We start from the raw sequence: 12,045 nt of genomic DNA, 5'->3' as shown, positions 1-12,045 counted from the left end.
TGGCGGGTTTAACGACATTTAGATATTTACGCGATCTAACCCACACACCTCTCTTATGGATGAACTGCATCGTTTTGCAAGTCGTCAGAGTGGACGAAACGTTTGCAGCTTGACGTTAATTGCAAGACAATTCACACAGGGTGACTGTAGTAGTGTGACACACAGGGTGACTGTAACTGTGTGTCACACACAAGGTGACTGTAGCTGTGTCACACAGGGTGACTAGCAGTGTGACACAGGGTGACTGTAGCTGTGTGTCACGTGACTGTAGCTGTGTGTCACACAGGGTGACTGTAGCTGTGTGTCACACAGGGTTACTGTAGCTGTGTGTCACAACTACAGTCACCCTGTCAGACTGGACGAAACGCAAACGTTTCGTCCAGTCTGACGACTTGCAAAACGATACAGTTCATCCATAACAGAGGTGTGGGTTAGATCGCGTAAATATCTAAATGTGTCGTTAAAGCCGCTACCACCCGACACAGCCAACTAGTAAGGTGAAACACCGTCGTACACGAATCCCTTAGTGATGGTCACATTAAAATAATATCAGAACGTTTATTTTGTTTGCCACCTTTGCCGTTGTTTTCCCTTATTTCACGCCGTTTGTTATCGACGTCACGGCAACGCGTGGCGCGTGGCCCCGCGTCAGAGAAAGGGGCACCCGCAAGGTGACGTCAAGCGCCGCTCCTCCAGTGAATCGGCTTCCTGATCTACACAACGGGCACGCCTTTCGTACGTCCCTTAAAAGGCGTCCGTCGCAAGGCAATGAAACCTTTGGAGCAAGAATGAATCAAAATGAAGTGAGACGGCAGGAGAGCTCCATTCAGCGCATCCAGGGAGCCCACGGTGGGCCCTCCAGCCCAGGTCTCACTTCGGGTGGGTCCGCCGGATTATTTTGGCAAGAAACATTTTATTCTCTAGGTGCGGACCATTTTATTTCCATGTGCATATTTACGCGTGCGTGAATTGTACCTTTAATATTTTTGTAAATGCTTTGTATATGTTTACGCGTATATATGGTAAGCGGTGCAAAGATCCACCGGACCAATGTGAATTTGGATCGGGTAGATATGTAGTGTTCGATTTCACTCGGACAACTTTTGTCTTTCTTCGAACACCGCTTTATTTACAACTCTCCTCAATATTCCACAGTATCCATGTCGCCACGTACACGATGTGTGCGCGCAAACACAGTACCATGTATACACGGAACACACATGCAGGATGTTTACAATGATTATGAATGTAATGTCTTACACAGCACAAGTTCCACGGTACTGTTGAGTACTTGTCGTACTTCCCAAAGCCACATTTACTACACCGTCATCAGCAGCTATGATCGATCCACTGCTGGGTGAAGGCCTAAGGTTAGAAAGCAAACATTTATTCCGTGGTGTAACCCCCAACCCTCTGCCCCCATCCCAACTCACCAGGCAATTTCAATGAATTGTCACAATTCAGGGTCGCGAATTGATTAAATAATCCATTCTTCTTTTATATATAAAATTGCGGTGAATGTATCGGCCACTAGTGGCTGCTGCGAGGGTTACACCATCCCATGACATGCAACATACGTATACGATTTCACCAAAACAAATATTCTTACATGTGAACGCACACACGATGATGCATCGTGAGGTTAATAATTCAACATGAATCAGTGCATCATCTCTAAGAGACCGTTGTTTTAGTCACGTTTGAGGAGCTGAAGAACGTCTATGAAAGCAAATCTCAGCAATCTCTCCAATGGACTTGGCGGTCCCGCTGTGGTTAGAAATGGAATGTTTACGTCAGCAGTGGCAGGTAGTGTGCTCCTCAACACACTGTGGTGCTCACTTCTGGCTTTACTCTGAAACATTTTTTCCAACACCAACTTCTCTCTCTCTCTCTCTGCCCCCATCATGTTAATCCGCTGTTCTTTTACGTCGATCAACTGCGGGATGAATGCCTCCCCATGCCGAGCGGTCCGTGTGCGTTATTTGAACACATTTCATCGCGCCGGTCAGTGCGGGTTGGTGAGAATGGAGGTGCGTATGAAGTGGGAGCGTAGAAGAACTCTACAACAATGAACTTTCCTGTACTGCCTTCTCCTACCACACCGCGTTGCCCCAGCCCTCTTGTACACGGTGGTTACTCATCCATGCACTAGCCGGGCTCAAACCTGCTTAGCTTCTGAGTGTTTTGATGACCTGGTGCATTCCGAGAAAATTGGTCACACGCCCTCGAGGCGTTCTGTCACCAAGAACACGATTTTTTATGTTGAGCCCCACAAGTCATCACAGTCAGCCAATTTTTGCAGTGCTCTCTTTCTCTCCTTCTTTCCTCCCACTGCTCGACTTTGAAATAAACTAAAAACGAAACTCTGAACTATTTTTCATTTCACCAGGAAAGGCCCCACTGAGCTACACACAGGCAGATATTTTTGTCAGAAGCGAGCAACCTGGCCACACATTATAGCTCAGCGAAGTGTGCTTATGTTGTGTGTGGTGGACATTTATAGCAGCCAAATATTCCAAATGCATGTTTCAAAAATGCGGAGGGAAAACCGGACCACGAGGAGAAACTGCAAACACCAAATATAAACATAAAATACCCCTCGTCACTTTTCTTAAGTTCTTATTACCTTGCTTATTGCAGTAAGTGTGTTGACGCTTCTTTTTTGCATCTTCTAGTGCACTGTTTGTTGCTGGCTCATTGACATTTTGAGCACAAGGCAGGATTGTGACCACAGGCTTACCCCTGCCTTGAATGTCACACGTGCACGTACAACAAATCATGACTCTGGCTCAGATCAAGAACCGCGTTCCACTCCCATCAACCACAGCTCCCATCAGAGTGCTGTTTGTGCCTGGCCGCCTCGCGCGTTGGGCCTCTACTCAGCAACTGTTTGCACGTAACATTCACAGGCAGAAACCATCGCTTTTATGATTTTATTATTTTTAATGTTCAATTTATTATTTTTATTTGAAATGTTATTTTATTTTTTTCTTCTTTGGTTCTTTCGGTAAAGTCACGTAGAATGAGAATAAAATAATAAATTGATCAAATAAAATAACACAATAATATTCTCACGACGTTTCGGCCACAACACAAGCGGCCTTCATCAGGTGAAGGGGGCGAGACTGTCTGGTAGGACAGCGCTGGAGTGAGAGAGCCACGTTCAGATCACGGCTTTTAAGCTGTGTGAGAGGAACAAAGAGCCTTGACGAAGGAATTAGCATAAAATTTAGCATTGAAATGGCTGAATGATTAGCTTGTGACTAGTCACAGAAATAGCTATGTTAAAAGTTAAAGCATACACATCCGCAGAGGCACCCATTGTTAAAAGGAATTAGCATAGAATTTAGCATTGAAATAGCTAAGTTAAGGCATACACATCCGCAGAGGCACCCCTTGACAATGGGATTAGCATAGAATTTAGCATTGAAAAGGCTGAGTGATTCGCTTGTAACTGCTACAGAAATAGTTACGTTGAAGTCAGAGCATACACATTCACCGAGGCACTTAGTACAAATCAAACAGGAGAATTTAGCATTGAAATAACTAGGCGAATTTAGCATTGAAATAACTGGGTGATTTGCTAGTGACTGGTCACAGAAATGACTACACATCTGAGCTATTCACAGTACTATATAGTGAACCAATAAAAACTAAAATATAAATTACCTTCATGTTATCAATAAACTCTATATTCTCCAATCAGCTAAGCTACCAACCATAAGTCGTTATATATCACAATGCTATATGGCGAAAAAATGGGTGGATTCTTACCCTCAAATTTCCGTACCACGGATAGCTACGGGCCCCGTTCAGACGGACGAGTTCGTCCATGGTCGGAACAGAGGAGGGGGAGAGAGACAGCTGCGAAGCCCTAGTATACTCCATGTTGTAAACCATACCATTAACCGTGGTGTGAGAGGTATTAAGAGGCAATGCTGGCGAAAGAGCTGCGGTCTGAAGGTCATCGTAAAATTACAATTAATTAAGAACAGAAATGATTTAACACATCTTTCCAGTGGTTACTAAGCCTGAATCCATCTTCTCGGTTGAAATTGTCTCTGTGCTTGTATATGTGAATGGCCTCATGAACGAATCTCTCATGGTAGCCAGTTGGTTTGCAAAGAACCTCCGTCTTGGAGAAGTCAATGTCATGTGAGCCCACTGAATTGTAACAGTGATCTGCCACGGCAGAGGAGTTCGTCTTACCGTGTTTCAAGTCTGCTTTATGTTCGCGGATGTGGTCCGAGATATGTCTTTTGGTTTCTCCAATGTAGCTACTACCACAGAGGCACTTTAGTTTGTAAACGCCCGGGTACTGTATGTCTGGAAGAGCATCTTTTACAGATGGAACTAAATCACGGATTTTGTGTACTGTGTTGAATCGGACCTGGATCTTGTGTTTATTCAGGATTTTGGAGATCTTTTTAGTGACCCCTGCAATGTAGGGTAAGGTGATGGTTTTGAGTGGCTCCACAAGAGGATCCTTCTTCATGACTGGAGTGATGGCTTTGCGGATTGTGTAGTCGGAGTAGCCATTAGCCCTGAGAGCCTGGTGTACGTGCTTGAGTTCACTGGTAATGTGTTCCTGGTCGGAAATGCATTGGGCTCTATGGTATAGAGTCTTGATGAGGCAGTTCTTCTGGGATGGATGGTGGTGGGAATCCGGTTTCAAGTAAGCATCTGTATGGGTAGCTTTCCTGTAGACAGAGTGGCTCATTGAACCATCATGTCTCCTTTTAATTAAGACATCCAGAAAGGGTAGTTTGCCATCTTTTTCGACCTCCATGGTAAATCTGATGGCTGGGTGTATGGAATTGATGTGGTCGCGGAATTGGTCTAGAGCAGGCTGGCCATGTGGCCAGATGACAAAGGTGTCATCAACGTACCTCTTCCATAAGGTCGGGCGTAGAGTGGCAGTCTGGATGGCGTCAGTTTCAAATTTTTCCATGAATACGTTGGCTACCACCGGAGATAGGGGGGAGCCCATTGGGGTGCCCTCAGTTTGTTTGTAGAAAGTTCCATTCCAGGTGAAGTATGTGTTGGTTAAGCAATGTCTCACCAGGGGGGGTACATCAGTATGCAGTCCTTGATGAACCAGGTCTTCAATGATAGCGATGGTGTCAGGTACCGGGACTTTGGTGAACAAGGACACCACATCAAAACTGACAAGCAGGTCGTTTGGGGACAGGGAAATGTCTTTGATTGTCGATACCAGGTGAGTAGAATTTAGTACCGCAGAGGTGGTTTTTCCAGTGAAAGGTCGCAGTATATCAGCCAGAAAACGTGCCAGTTTGTAGGTGGGGGAGCTGATAGTAGAGACGATGGGACGAAGGGGTGTATCTTCTTTGTGTATCTTTGGAAGGCCATATAATCTTGGTGGTCTGGCAGCAGAGGGTTTCAACGAGAACTGTTTGTTCTCATCAATTAATGCTGTTGAATCAGAGATAATTTTGTTCGTTTTGGTGACCAGGCTGTTGGTGGGATCTCTTTTTATTTTTGTATAGCTGCCATCGTTGAGTAGTTCTTGAATTTTGTTGTTATATTCTGTTTTGTCCATGATGACAGTGGCATTGCCTTTGTCGGCTGAGAGAACGACAATATCATCCCTCTTTTTTAATTGAGATAATTCAAAACGTTCGTCTTTGCTGATGTTGCTAGGTGGCAACTTAGCGTTTTTGAGGGTTGCAGCGATTTCAGATCTTGCTACGTCTGCAGAGATGTGACTCAAGCCCTTGAGTGCAACGTCGACATGGGCAATGATATCATTAACCGGTAAGTGTCTCGGTGTGACAGCAAAGTTTAGACCTTTAGCTAAAACGGATTTCAGACCATCAGAAATGGAACTGTTACTGCGATTAATTACGACTTTGTTGACGTCTATCTTTTCGGTGTGTGGATCCGATTTTTTGCTGGAGAGGTGATTGAATTTGGAAATCAAATTGTCCCTACATTTGTTCGACATAGTGGCAGCCGAAGAGGTAGTCATATTGTCTACATGTTCCCAATCCGATGTAGACATTGTTGCTGTCAATTTTAAGTGTGATTTGTAGAGTGTCTTGTCTAACTGATCGAGTTCGGTGCGTGTAAGTCTGATTTTTTCCGAGATAAGAGCGAAGCTAGTTCTAGCTAGAATTCGTTTTGCATTGAGAGAAGTTGCAACAGCAGAGGTTAGTGTAAATGCGGTTGGTATTACCTTAGAGTCGCGGCATCTCTTCAGAAAGGTGAGAGACTCGATTAGTTGAGCCTTCTTATCCCGAAGTCTGTTGAATGATCTTAAGGATGTGTGGCATCCCTCCCCGTAGAGGCGGTTAAATTTCGATTTAAAGCTTTCGTGACTGCAATGATTCATCTTCTTTGGTTCTTTCGGTAAAGTCACGTAGAATGAGAATAAAATAATAAATTGATAAAATAAAATAACACAATAATATTCTCACAAATATTATTGTGTTATTTTATAATATTCTCACAAATATTTGATTTCCAAATTCAATCACCTCTCCAGCAAAAAATCGGATCCACACACCGAAAAGATAGACGTCAACAAAGTCGTAATTAATCGCAGTAACAGTTCCATTTCTGATGGTCTGAAATCCGTTTTAGCTAAAGGTCTAAACTTTGCTGTCACACCGAGACACTTACCGGTTAATGATATCATTGCCCATGTCGACGTTGCACTCAAGGGCTTGAGTCACATCTCTGCAGACGTAGCAAGATCTGAAATCGCTGCAACCCTCAAAAACGCTAAGTTGCCACCTAGCAACATCAGCAAAGACGAACGTTTTGAATTATCTCAATTAAAAAAGAGGGATGATATTGTCGTTCTCTCAGCCGACAAAGGCAATGCCACTGTCATCATGGACAAAACAGAATATAACAACAAAATTCAAGAACTACTCAACGATGGCAGCTATACAAAAATAAAAAGAGATCCCACCAACAGCCTGGTCACCAAAACGAACAAAATTATCTCTGATTCAACAGCATTAATTGATGAGAACAAACAGTTATCGTTGAAACCCTCTGCTGCCAGACCACCAAGATTATATGGCCTTCCAAAGATACACAAAGAAGATACACCCCTTCGTCCCATCGTCTCTACTATCAGCTCCCCCACCTACAAACTGGCACGTTTTCTGGCTGATATACTGCGACCTTTCACTGGAAAAACCACCTCTGCGGTACTAAATTCTACTCACCTGGTATCGACAATCAAAGACATTTCCCTGTCCCCAAACGACCTGCTTGTCAGTTTTGATGTGGTGTCCTTGTTCACCAAAGTCCCGGTACCTGACACCATCGCTATCATTGAAGACCTGGTTCATCAAGGACTGCATACTGATGTACCCCCCCTGGTGAGACATTGCTTAACCAACACATACTTCACCTGGAATGGAACTTTCTACAAACAAACTGAGGGAACCCCAATGGGCTCCCCCCTATCTCCGGTTGTAGCCAACGTATTCATGGAAAAATTTGAAACTGACGCCATCCAGACTGCCACTCTACGCCCGACCTTATGGAAGAGGTACGTTGATGACACCTTTGTCATCTGGCCACATGGCCAGCCTGCTCTAGACCAATTCCGCGACCACATCAATTCCATACACCCAGCCATCAGATTTACCATGGAGGTCGAAAAAGATGGCAAACTACCCTTTCTGGATGTCTTAATTAAAAGGAGACATGATGGTTCAATGAGCCACTCTGTCTACAGGAAAGCTACCCATACAGATGCTTACTTGAAACCGGATTCCCACCACCATCCATCCCAGAAGAACTGCCTCATCAAGACTCTATACCATAGAGCCCAATGCATTTCCGACCAGGAACACATTACCAGTGAACTCAAGCACGTACACCAGGCTCTCAGGGCTAATGGCTACTCCGACTACACAATCCGCAAAGCCATCACTCCAGTCATGAAGAAGGATCCTCTTGTGGAGCCACTCAAAACCATCACCTTACCCTACATTGCAGGGGTCACTAAAAAGATCTCCAAAATCCTGAATAAACACAAGATCCAGGTCCGATTCAACACAGTACACAAAATCCGTGATTTAGTTCCATCTGTAAAAGATGCTCTTCCAGACATACAGTACCCGGGCGTTTACAAACTAAAGTGCCTCTGTGGTAGTAGCTACATTGGAGAAACCAAAAGACATATCTCGGACCGCATCTGCGAACATAAAGCAGACTTGAAACACGGTAAGACGAACTCCTCTGCCGTGGCAGAACACTGTTACAATTCAGTGGGCTCACATGACATTGACTTCTCCAAGACGGAGGTTCTTTGCAAACCAACTGGCTACCATGAGAGATTCGTTCATGAGGCCATTCACATATACAAGCACAGAGACAATTTCAACCGAGAAGATGGATTCAGGCTTAGTAACCACTGGAAAGATGTGTTAAATCATTTCTGTTCTTAATTAATTGTAATTTTACGATGACCTTCAGACCGCAGCTCTTTCGCCAGCATTGCCTCTTAATACCTCTCACACCACGGTTAATGGTATGGTTTACAACATGGAGTATACTAGGGCTTCGCAGCTGTCTCTCTCCCCCTCCTCTGTTCCGACCATGGACGAACTCGTCCGTCTGAACGGGGCCCGTAGCTATCCGTGGTACGGAAATTTGAGGGTAAGAATCCACCCATTTTTTCGCCATATAGCATTGTGATATATAACAACTTATGGTTGGTAGCTTAGCTGATTGGAGAATATAGAGTTTATTGATAACATGAAGGTAATTTATATTTTAGTTTTTATTGGTTCACTATATAGTACTGTGAATAGCTCAGATGTGTAGTCATTTCTGTGACCAGTCACTAGCAAATCACCCAGTTATTTCAATGCTAAATTCGCCTAGTTATTTCAATGCTAAATTCTCCTGTTTGATTTGTACTAAGTGCCTCGGTGAATGTGTATGCTCTGACTTCAACGTAACTATTTCTGTAGCAGTTACAAGCGAATCACTCAGCCTTTTCAATGCTAAATTCTATGCTAATCCCATTGTCAAGGGGTGCCTCTGCGGATGTGTATGCCTTAACTTAGCTATTTCAATGCTAAATTCTATGCTAATTCCTTTTAACAATGGGTGCCTCTGCGGATTGTGTATGCTTTAACTTTTAACATAGCTATTTCTGTGACTAGTCACAAGCTAATCATTCAGCCATTTCAATGCTAAATTTTATGCTAATTCCTTCGTCAAGGCTCTTTGTTCCTCTCACACAGCTTAAAAGCCGTGATCTGAACGTGGCTCTCTCACTCCAGCGCTGTCCTACCAGACAGTCTCGCCCCCTTCACCTGATGAAGGCCGCTTGTGTTGTGGCCGAAACGTCGTGAGAATATTATTGTGTTATTTTATTTGATCAATTTATTATTTTATTCTCATTCTACGTGACTTTACCGAAAGAACCAAAGAAGATGAATCATTGCAGTCACGAAAGCTTTAAATCGAAATTTATGTTATTTTATTATTTTTATTTTCTATCTTCGTGACTTTACCGCAAAGAACCAAGAATATTGTAATACATTTACACTGTCAACTTTAGCTGTACATTGTGAATACGAAGTGTATATGGTATATTTATATGTTTTATATAACGTAACACAATCAGCCATAAATCAGCGGGGTCGTGGTTCAAGCGCGGGGTCAGAGGTCGGCAGGAAGCGCGCGGCGGGGTCAGAGGTCAGCAGGAAGCACGTGGTGCTGGCGGCAACGCGGCCTCAGTTCAGTTGCATGTATTTGGTATAACCCTATATTCTTAGTTTTTTCGGTAAAGTCACGTTGAAGAGAAACAACAAAATAACAAAATATATATAAAACAATAAAAAATTCTCACGACGTTTCGACCATAACTCAAACGGTCATCATCAGGTGTGTCGGTTTGCATAAATTTATTTTGAAAACGGCATATTTATTTATTTATATAAAAATAACGTTTGCGTCACGCGCAACGATTGGCTGTTTGCCAGGACTAGTCCATCTATTTTTTGAAAAGAGGAGGGGGGAGACGAAATTTGTTTTTATGTATGCTGTCTGAAAGCCACTGTAAGCGTGAACAATCAATCAAGAACTGAAATGATTTATCAAATCTTTCCAATGATTGCTAAGATAGAATCCATCTTCTCGGTTGAAATTGTCTCTGTGTTTGTATATGTGGATAGCCTCATGAACGAATCTCTCATGGAAGCCAGATGGCTTACAAAGAACCTCCGTCTTGGAAAAGTCAATGGCATGTGAGCCTACTGAATTAGAACAATGATCTGCTACGGCCGAGGTGTTGCTCCTACCGTGTTTAAGGTCTGCTTTATGTTCACGAATGCGGTCCGAGATATGGCGTTTGGTTTCTCCAATGTAACTACTACCACAGAGGCAACTTAGTTTGTAGACACCAGGGTATTGTATGTCCGGAATCACATCTTTTACAGACGGAACCAGATCACGGATTTTATGTAATGTGTTGAAACGGACCTGGATCTTGTGTTTATTCAAGATTTTGGAGATCTTTTTTGTGATCCCAGCAATGTAGGGTAAAGTGATGGTTTTGAAAGGCTCCTCAAGAGGGTTCTTCTTCATGGTTTGAGTGATAGCTTTGCGGATTGTATAGTCGGAGTAACCATTAGCCCTAAGAGCTTGGTGTACGTGCTTGAGTTCACTGCTTATGTGTTCCTGGTCGGATATGCATTGGGCTCTATGATACAGAGTCTTGATGAGAGAATTCTTATGTGATGGATGGTGGTGGGAATCCGGTTTCAGATAAGCATCAGTATGGGTAGCTTTCCTGTAGACAGAGTGGCTCATTGAACCATCAGGTCTCTTTTTAATTAGGACATCCAAAAAGGTATCTTGCCATCTATTTCGACTTCCATGGTAAATCTGATGGCTGGGTGTATGGAATTGATGTGGTCGAAGAATTGGTCTAGAGCAGGCCGGCCATGTGGCCAGATGACAAAAGTGTCATCCACGTACCTCTTCCATAAGGTTGGGCGCAGAGTGGCAGTCTGGATGGCGTCAGTCTCAAATTTCTCCATGAAAATGTTAGCTATAACTGGAGAAAGGGGGGAGCCCATTGGGGTGCCCTCAGTTTGTTTGTAGAAAGTTCCATTCCAAGTGAAGTATGTATTGGTTAAACAGTGTCTCACCAGGGGGGGTACCTCAGTGTTTAGTCCTTGATGAACCAAGTCTTCAATGATTGCAATGGTGTCAGGTACAGGAACCTTGGTGAATAAGGAAACTACATCAAAACTGACAAGCAGGTCGTCTGGGGACAGGGAAATACCCTTGATTGTTGATACCAGGTGAGTAGAATTTTGTACCGCAGAGGTGGTCTTTCCAGTGAAAGGACGCAGGATTTCAGACAAAAAACGAGCTAGTTTGTAGGTGGGGGAGCTGATAGTAGAAACTATGGGACGAAGAGGTGTATCAACTTTATGTATTTTTGGTAAGCCGTATAATCTTGGTGGCCTGGCAGCAGAAGGTTTCAACGAAAACTGTTTAGATTGATCAATTAATGCGGTTGAATCAGAAATTATTTTGTTGGTTTGTGTGACGAGGCTGTTGGTGGGATCTCTTTTTATTTTTGTATAACTACCATCGTCGAGTAATTCTTTAATTTTGTTGTTGTATTCTATTTTATCCATGATAACAGTAGCATTGCCTTTGTCAGCTGAGAGAACTACAATATCATTCCTCTTTTTTAATTTATATAATTCAAAACGCTCATCTTTGCTGAGGTTGCTAGCTGGCATCTTAGCGTTTTTGAGGGTTGCAGCGATTTCAGATCTTGCTACGTCTGCAGCGATGTGACCCAGGCCCCTGAGAGCAACGTCTACTTGGGCAATTATATCATTAACTGGTATGTGTTTAGGTGTGACTGCAAAGTTTAGACCTTTAGCTAAAACGGATTTCAGACCATCGGAAATAGAACTGTTACTGCGATTAATTACGACTTTATTAACGTCTAACTTTTTGGTGTGTGGGTCCGGTCTTTTGTTTAAGAGGAGGTTAAATTTGGAAATCAGGTTTTCCTTACATTTG

This window comes from Petromyzon marinus, unplaced genomic scaffold, assembly GCF_048934315.1.
Source record: "Petromyzon marinus isolate PM22_M1 ecotype Great Lakes invasive population unplaced genomic scaffold, UKy_Petmar_22M1.pri1.0 PM_G_Scaffold_3, whole genome shotgun sequence".
In the NCBI taxonomy this organism is placed as follows: Eukaryota; Metazoa; Chordata; class Hyperoartia; order Petromyzontiformes; family Petromyzontidae; genus Petromyzon; species Petromyzon marinus.
The sequence above is the reverse complement of the archived record's forward strand: the minus strand, read 5'-3'. Positions refer to the sequence as shown.